This window comes from Perna viridis, chromosome 3 (assembly GCF_037379345.1).
Source record: "Perna viridis isolate PV_CMFRI_1.1 ecotype Kerala chromosome 3, ASM3737934v1, whole genome shotgun sequence".
In the NCBI taxonomy this organism is placed as follows: Eukaryota; Metazoa; Mollusca; class Bivalvia; order Mytilida; family Mytilidae; genus Perna; species Perna viridis.
Genome location: NC_142447.1, coordinates 7,389,916 through 7,398,460, shown reverse-complemented (window position 1 = coordinate 7,398,460; position 8,545 = coordinate 7,389,916). Strand labels below are relative to the sequence as shown.

Genomic DNA, 8,545 nt, shown 5'->3' with positions numbered 1-8,545 from the left:
CCAGCGCTGAAAATTTAGTAAAACTCCAGCGCTGCAGATTTAAAGTCCAACGTTGTAGATTTAAAGTCTAGCGCCGTAGATTCAAAGTCCAGCGCTGTAGATTCAAACTCAAGCGCTGTTGAATCAAACTTCAGCGCTGTATTTTTAAACTACAGCACTGTAGATTTAAAGTCCAGCGCTGTAGATTCAAAGTCCAGCGCTGGAGATTTAAAATCCAGCACTGTACGCTGGAGATTTAAACTCCAGCACTGTAAATTAAAAGTCCAGCGCTGTAGACCATGGTTTGATTGCGACTGTATTTTGTATTTCAGGAAACATGAATACAGAAGACTTCCTAATACTTCTACAACAAAGAGGGGTGCCTGAGGAATTCTTGAAGAAACTAAATGATGATAAGGTAAATGCGTGGTATGTTTTATATGCAGTATGTGTTAATTCCTTTGATCCTATTGCTTTATTTACTTTTCCTCATCTTTTTCAGCTCACCTGGTCTAAAACGCCATGTGAGCTTTTGCCATCACTTGGCACTAGCCGTCGTCATGGTAACCTTTTTAAAAAATCTCCTCCTCTGAAACTACCAGGCCAGTATCAACATCAATTATCCTTAGGGTATCTAGTATCAAAATTTTATATGACATAATTGCTGATGTAAAAACATGGCAGAGTGCTAAAAATAGAACAAAGGGGTAAAATGCAAACTCTGACTCGTATCTTGAAAACCATAACAGATAGAGAAAATCAGACGAAGTCAAAAATGTCCAGAATGATGAGATCTACCTTTGATCAAATTAGATTTAACTGTCAGACGACGTCTTGTAGGAGATATTTGCCTTAAATGATGATTTTTTATCAATTCTGCCATTAATGGCTATGAATTCAAAAACTATAGAGAGAAAGAAACTTTGAATTGCAAAAATGTTCAGCAAGACTAGATCTACAAAAAAGATAATATGACCGAAATTGCTGGACGAAGTCTAGTAAGATTATTGCCCATAAATGATGATTGTTCACAATATTTTTCCGTTTTTGGCTATTATTTCAGATACTATAATAAATAGAAACAAACTTTAAATTGCAAATATTTTTAGCAAGACTAGATCTACCAAAAAAGGTAATATGATCGAAATCGTCTGATGATGTTTTATAGGAGTTATTGCTCTTAATTGACGATTTTTCACAATTTTTTCTGTTTTTGCTATTATTTCAAAACCTATAATAGATAGGAAGAAACTTTAAATTGCAAAAATGTTCACTAATATGCAAAAATGTTCACCAATATTAGATCTAAAAAAAGATAATAAGATAATGGTCAGATGAGTTATTGCTAATAAATGACAATTTTACTGTCTTTTATTTTAAAACCTATTATAGATAGAGATAAACTTGTGAAAGCATATTCCCCATTGGCCAATATTAGATGCACAAAATAGTTAATATGACTGAAATAGTCTAGTAATGTCTTTTAGGAGTTGTTGCCTTTTAATAAACATTTTTCACAAATTTTATGTTTTTGGCAACTGTTGCAGATAGAAAGAAACTTTTGATAGCAGAAATGTTCAGAGTGAAAAGATTTACAAAGCTTATATGCCAGGTGAGCGATTCAGGCTCCTTGGAGCCTCTTGTTTTAAGTGTCCAGTACATAACTGTGTCAGGCATATTACTGTCAAGTATGTTACTATGTCCAGCACATTATTGTGTCTAGCATGTTACTGTGTACATGCTCATTTCACCTTCTATTGTTCGACTTCTGTGGGTGTATCATGCTGCGCTCAGCGTAGCTCTTTATTGTCTTTTGATGTTTGATTTCCATATTTGGCATGAGAGTAGATCAGCTCAAAATGAAGTCTCCTATAGCACTGTTGATGACTTTTAACCATGAACTTTGACTGCAAGGTCTGTTAAATTAATTTTTATGTCAGAGTCATGTCATGGCTTTAACTTTTGATATGTGTATGAGGTATGATAAGCTCAGGGTGATGTATCATTATGAAAGTTGGTGACATTTGACCTTGAACATTGACCACATTGTCAAATTAATGGATACATTAATTATCAACTAAAAAGTCTGTGTTTTATACTGTATGCATTGGGGATGAATTTTTTTTTATGACAGCAGGGTCCACAGAGATGGCTTCCATCTCAATAATGTCTACTTACTTATCCAATTTTCATGTGAATTTTTAAAAATGTTCCTTATAAAATTCTTCATCTGAAACAATTCAACAGATTTGATGCAGCTGTTACTGAGGTAAACCCCCTGCATATTGAAGCAGGAGGTATATAGTGTTCATGGTATCTTTCTATCTATCTGTTTGTCCAACCGTCTGAACCTTGTGTGTTCAATTGCTGGGTTGATTTCTATGAAACTTCAACAGAATCTTAATTACACAATGAAGTTGTGCATTCTCTATTTTAGAATTTGATTTTACTGAATTTTATATTTTATTAAGTTATTAACCGGATTTTTCGAAGGATTTGGCAGTTTCATTCAAAGTTAGATATGTTGGTTTATTCGACAAAATGAAAATCAAGTTCGATTTTCAAAAATATTGCTTATGTCATTTATGAATGACGGCCATTTTTGTTGTGAAAATAGGGACTTTAATCATTGTCTGTGATATTACTTGAAAAATATTGGGCAGATTCATTTCAACTTTGGATATGTTGTTTTACATGACAAAACAAAGGTCAAATTTGATTTTCAAGTATATTTGAATATACCTTCTTTCATTTCCCAATGGCGGCCATTTTTGTCGTGAAAAAAGTAAGTTTGAACATTGTGCCATAACTTGAAAAGTATTTTTTAGATTTATTTCAAAGTTGGATATTTTTTTATATATGACAAAATTAAGGTCAGGTTTAATTCTGACAAATATCGCTTTGTCCATTATGATTGGCTGCCATATTCGTTGTAAAAAAGTATTTGGAAGATTCAATTCAATGTGGGAAAATCTGGTTTGCTGTCAGTTATCTTATAGTGAGCTATGATCACAGAAGTCTAGTTTAACATACCTTTGAATAAAATCAGTTAAATCTTGTATATAAACAGAATACTGCTTACATATTCACGGATAAAATATGTTTAGGTCGTTGCTCTTACATACGTTAAACCAGAGCCACAACCAGTAATTGGAGACAACTGTTATCAAATTATATTTTTAGTATTGAGAATGAAGTTCCAGAAAACACTTTCTAAAAGTGGCTATACTGGTATACAATATTATCATTATCATGTTTTGCTGAAAACATTCTGTTCAAAGTTATTATTCCCTATAGGTCAAAGGTTTAGGTGAAAGTGGGACATAAAAATATTTTCTTGTGAACACATTAGAGAGAGTATCCATCCTTTAATCTTCTTACATTTTTAACCGTGGCCAATATCTAGAAACTATTGATTTTCAAGGTAAAACATCAGTGGTCAAGGTCATTGTGGAACGAAAAAAAATTTCTTATTAACATGTTCCAGAGAGCATCCTCCAATGGATTTGAACCAAAATTAATACTTGGTTAGCCATTGTCATGTTGTAGTAGCCTGTCAAGCATGTCAAGTTTCAAGGCCATGGTACTAGTTTATGCTTGAGATGTTGTCGAATAAGGTCATGGAAAATTCAACTTTAGTCCTGGAGAAGTAAAGGATAAGACATTGAATTTGGGGACCAAATATTTATGTGGATCCTGGCTAAGCCTATAGTATTTCTTTGCTATAAATTTAACTGGCATACCTGATAGATACGTTACCATGTACCATTATAGCCATAATTTCTATACCTATTTGTTTTTTTTTTTTTTTTTTTTTGTTTTTTTTTTTTGTTTTTGTTGTTTTTTTTTTTTTTTTTGCTTCAAAATAATGGAACCATATACTATGAAGCAAATAATAGGCTTATCTTTCTTTTAAAGATTGACTATTGTGTGGTTTTATTGATGGAGGATCAACAAAGTATATTCCCACATATGGTGACAGACTAGCAGCAAAATCGTTTTGTAGAAATTCAGGTATTCCTGGTAAAAAGGAAAAAAAATATATCATTAACAGATAGATTAAGAAGAAAAGTAAAACGGTTAAAACATTCTACAGAGTATAAGCCAATAACAGATATTGAAAAAACAAATGAAGCAAAAGAATCATCTGATGAATCAGATTCCTTAGATTGTCAAAAAAACACATTTAGAGGGAAGAAACCAAAATATTCACGAATAATCGATATTGGATGTTATGAGTACATGAAAGACATAAATTACTACAAGCAAATAAGAAAAGATAAGGCAGGCGGACCCAAAGAATCTAATAAAAATACAACATTAAAAGACCTATTACAAACTGTCATTGACTTGTACTTTCCAAACGGGCAATCTGTACGGGACCCATTATCCAATTTTTATGTGAAGTTAACAGATGTCAACTTTGTAGATGTTGAGGAAAGTGATACTGTAGAAGCTCTTTATAACAGAGCAAAAATGCGAACACTACGCTTTAACTTTGTTACTACAAGGAAATTAGATAATAATTGTGGTGGTATTGATGATGATGACGAAGATTTGCCAGTAATAAAAATAAACAAAAAGAAGACTCCAACATCTGAAAAATCAACAACTGAAGACTCAAAAAATTTTGAATATAAAGATGGAGATATCAGTATTGGACCAACACATGGAGGTAATTGTAGCCTTGACAGTACAGTTCCTCTGCAAGATTTAATTGGGGAAGGATGTCTATGAGTGCCTGTTTTAAATGAGGAAAGTGACATGTACCAAATACCACCAGATAATATGGAGTCACTTAATGTTATATCACCATCGATGATGAACTTTGCAAAAAATGATGAAGTTATATTGAAAGTTCACAGTGGTAATGTTCTAACAGAACTCATGGCATGTTTTAAAGCTCCTTACATAACATTATACCCAATTGAAATAAAAATGATATTACCCAATGGGAAGGAGGAGCAAGGACAGGGGAGTGGAGTCTCCAGAGATTGTCTGTCAGAATATTGGTCAATTTTTTATGAACAGTGCACTTTAGGGGCTGTATACAAAGTAACTATAATCCGCCATGACTATCCCCAGGAGGAATGATGGACTGCAGTCGCCCATATTTTAAGGAAAGCTAGGTTACCTTGAGTTTGGATATTTTCCAATACAATTGAATCCAGTTTTCATAGAGTGTGCTATATACGGATCACATCATTCTAGCCTAGAAGATTCATTCTTAATGTTTCTATCTCCAGCTGAACGAGATCTTGTGAAATGTGCTTTGGATAGATTTGAGGAGGTTGACAATACAGATTTGTTGGAGTTTTTAGAATCTCATCATTGCAGAAAACTACCAAGCAAAGACAATGTAAAGTCAATCGTTTTGGAATTAGCTCATAAAGAGCTTATTCAGGCCCCAAAGTATGTTATCGTTTGTTTTGCAGTAATTTTGAAGGAGTCTTTTCCAACTCAAAAATTTGTTGAAATATACAAAACATTGCAGCCGACAGTGAAAGGAGTTCTTTCACTTCTTAAATTTCCAGAAGATATCAGCCAGAATGTTAGAGATGTAATGCAGTTTCTTAAACAGTATATTAAGGAAATGGATAGTGAAAAGCTGAAAAAATTTCTTAGATTTTGCACGGGATCAGACACAAGGATTCCAGATGTCAACAGAATTTCAGTTAAGTTTAATTCAATTGAAGGTTTACCAAGAAGACCTGTCGCCCACATATGTGGACTGCTACTGGAACTATCTAATGCCTATGAAAATTTTCCTGTATTTAGGTCAGAGTTCAATCACATTCTATCAAGTGACATTTGGGTAATGGATTTTGTGTAACTTTGTTATGGAAGCCCATGTACATGGTAGTTTTGTGGCAATAAATAGGCTTGCTTTTTTACCTCAGCAGCTTCATTTTTACAGATACAATATTACAATAAGTCATAACTAAATTGCATATATAGTGATTTCCAGAGGTGCATGTCTGTCCAAAGGATTCACTAAGACCTTATGTTTATGTCTCAGTGCTCAAGGTACAATATGTACTACTTGGTTGATTGTCATTTCATGATATACTATTTGTAATAAAGTGTATATCAAGAGTGTACTCTTCTCAGAGGTAAGAAAACGTTCCTGCATCATTCTTTTTTTCTAACCTTGATTTTTAGAAAACTGACCACAAGAAAGCAGGTTAAAAGAAAAAGTCAGATGATGGTGTGCTGAATTTATGCTATATCATTTCAAAACACCCAATTTTAATGATTGTTCACATTTTTCTCCATCTTCACCCATTTTCAGGGTCTGTTCATGAAACTAATACATTTTACAAAAACTATAGGTAGGTGTTGATGTAAGAAATTTTAATCATATTTGGTTGCTTTTTATCGTACAATTCGAGTGTTTATGAAATCTGAAGAAATCATTTTTTGCAATTTTCTGTAGATAAAAAGCTCAAAATTTTATGGTTTTGATCATATACCATTGAAGAAATATATAATAAAGGAAGTAAACATGCAAAAATAAATTTTGGATGAGCAGTATTCCAATTCCAATCCCTTATCCCCATTTACATAAATTCAGACTGAATCAAAAAGCCTTCTAGTTCATAAAATTTGAATTTGAAATTACTCAAAAATAAGTCGGTAGAAGTTCTTAATTTTTTTATGCAATTCATTGAGATCATAATGCTTTCTGAATTCATTTTTTTTAGACCCCAAGCTTCAAGAAGTTGAAGGTTTATAGTGTTCAACCTGTCATTCCGTTAGTTTGTTCGTTCGTCTGTCTTCCACACCTTGTGGCTTCAATTTCTCCTAGACCGCTTGAGGGATTTCAATGAAACTTTTACAGGATCTTCATTACACAATGTAGTTGTGCACCTTTTATTTTAGAATTTGATTTGACTAATTTTGGGTGCTTTGGGTATCTTATAGTTAGCTGTTCTCACCAAATTCTAGTTTTTTTTTGTTTTTTGTTTTTTTGTTTTTTTTTGTGTTTTTTTTTTTTTTTGGTTTTTTTGTTTTTGTTTTTTGTTGGTTATATATATTTCAAATTATTCCAAAACGATATTTCAACAAGACTGAAACCTTTGAAGAGTACATCCTTTAAATAATGGTTAGAAGATAGACATATCTGTCTGCCTATATTCGTTTGACCTTGACCTTTTAAGGATTATTTTCTCTTCCATTCTGTCAAAAGCAGTAGAACAAGCAGGACATTCTAGTGTGTGCATTCTGTTTACTATATGTTTTTGTTTTGTAGGATAAACATGTAGATATAAATGAAACAAAAGATATAAGCATCAAGATTAATAGCCTTAAGATAAATTGAAGTTGACCATATATGACAATATTTATGGACTATGCATTAGTACTGGTCAAAACGTCTGGCAGATTATTTTTAAATTGGAATAGTAACTTTGTTCCCTGAAGGACTTTTTACTCTGATTAGAATATATATAATTAGCAGTTTAAAGCATTTGTCATATGCAATCAATTTTTGTTATCTTTTAAAATGTAAGATATAAATCATCAAGTTAATTAGTAAAATTGGTCACTTTGATGAGATTATAATTTTTTTACTAACAAAATAGTGAAGCCACAAAAATTATTTTTTGTAGGACTTATTTGGAAAAGGCTGTTAATGTGAAAAATGTTCGGTTATTCATTTTGAATTATGCAACATTCATGATCAGGATATTGCTATCAAACCAACTCCTTTAATTTCATGAATTTTCATCTTAACAGAGGGAAGTCCTATGAAAGACCAATTTTGCTGCTTTTAACTAAATTATGTATATTTTTGAAAAATATACATTTATGTGAATATCATAGTTAAATAGAGCACATGATATATCAACATTAGTTTTATAGAAAACTTTGACCAACTGTGTGAGTTGTGGTCACTGATATTGCTTTTTTTGTCAATTTGTTACTGAGAAAATGATACTGCTTTTTAGCTCACATGGACCAAAGGTTCATGTGAGCTATTGTCATCACTTGGCCTCCGTCATCTGTCCGTCCGTAAACTTTTTCAAAAATCTTCTCCTCAGAAACTACAAGGCCAATCATTACCAAACTTTACCATGGTCTTTCTTAGAGTATCTAGTTTCAAAATCATGTCGATTATTTTCACCGATGAAAAAACATTGCTGCCAGGGCTAGAAATAGAACATATGAGTAAAACACAAATATTGACTTGTATCTCGAAAAACCGTAACAAATAAAGAAAATCTGACAAGGGCAAAAATGATCAGAATGATGAGATCTACCTTTGGTCTATTTGGATCAAAACCGTCAGACGATGTCTTATAGAAGTTATTGCCCTTAATTGACAATTTTTCTCAATTTTGTTCGTTTTTATATTGGTATCACCCATGTCGGCGTCGGCGTCCGAACGAGTGGTTTCCTGACGATAACTTGAGTAATTGTTTCTCTATCGTTATGAAATTTGAACATAAGGTTGGGGACCATAAAATACAGCTTTGGAATGTTTTTGGGGTTTCTGGCACCTTCCGTTTATGAAACAGGGGCCAAAAAGGGCCAAATAAGTGTTTTCATTAAATTTTATGTAGAG

General features: G+C 32.6%; 1 pseudogene; it reads left to right on the top strand.

Moving 5' to 3' along the window:
- Positions 1-316: 316 nt before the first annotated feature.
- LOC148620850 (uncharacterized) lies at positions 317-5,812 on the top strand (annotated as a pseudogene).
- Positions 5,813-8,545: the final 2,733 nt, after the last annotated feature.